General features: G+C 41.6%; 1 protein-coding gene across 40 annotated transcripts in view; it reads left to right on the top strand.

The window, feature by feature from the left end:
• Rims2 (regulating synaptic membrane exocytosis 2) overlaps positions 1-874 on the top strand; it is a 392,861-nt gene that overhangs the window by 385,591 nt on the left and 6,396 nt on the right. The window lies entirely within an intron of this gene.

The following is an 874-nucleotide window of genomic DNA, read 5'->3' as shown; positions in this document are numbered from 1 at the left end:
AATGATACCATAGGAAATTTTGGCAATCATTAATTACATACCCTAATGATATCATAGGAAATTTTGGCTATCATTAATTACATACCCTAATGATATTTTGTCCAACGTAATTATATAAATAAAGGAGAGGTATATATTCTTGCAATTTTTAAATAGAGATTTAGAAACAGGTTGGGTCTTTGATATTTGAGGTGAAGGGAAAGAAACAGGTTTGCTCATCATCAAGGAAGGCAAAGGAGGTGGAGAGCTGAGTGGAAGAGTTTGTGGCAGCAGCTCGGATGCAGGCCTGTGGCACACTCCATACCAGGGACTGAAGAAATGTGTTCTTCCTGGAAGAAAAGCAAATGATAAAGTGCTCTGTGGAAATGCTGGCCGCACACACTAGTTTACAGTCTGTTATAGAGCTGCCAGGGATAGAAACGTTTAGAGTATGGCTCCCACCTCAGATGGTTACCATTTTATTGGAGAAATAACATGAATACTCATGAATCCATTCAACCAGCATTACCTTCTAGTGTCCCAGACAGAATGCTGTGATTTCAATATGAGCTGTGCAGGAGAATCAAATCAGAAGTTAAGACAGCGGGCTTAGGAGTCACAGGAGCCAAAATAGCAAGAGGAGACCAAGGCTCTCATCCTGGTTTCTAGGACTCTAGATATTTTGGCAAATTACATCATGTTTCTAACATGAAGGGTAGTCACTAAGGGTGTCATGTATCTGTTGTTTATAAGATTCTGTAGTTACAGCTGATGCTGACTGCTGTAGTCACAGGCTGACACTGACTGCTGTAGTCACAGGCTGACGCTGACTGCTGTAGTCACAGGCTGACGCTGACTGCTGTAGTCACAGCTGATTCTGACTGCTGTAGTCACA

This window comes from Microtus ochrogaster, unplaced genomic scaffold (genome assembly GCF_000317375.1).
Source record: "Microtus ochrogaster isolate Prairie Vole_2 unplaced genomic scaffold, MicOch1.0 UNK19, whole genome shotgun sequence".
In the NCBI taxonomy this organism is placed as follows: domain Eukaryota; kingdom Metazoa; phylum Chordata; class Mammalia; order Rodentia; family Cricetidae; genus Microtus; species Microtus ochrogaster.
The sequence above is the reverse complement of the archived record's forward strand: the minus strand, read 5'-3'. Positions and strand labels throughout refer to the sequence as shown.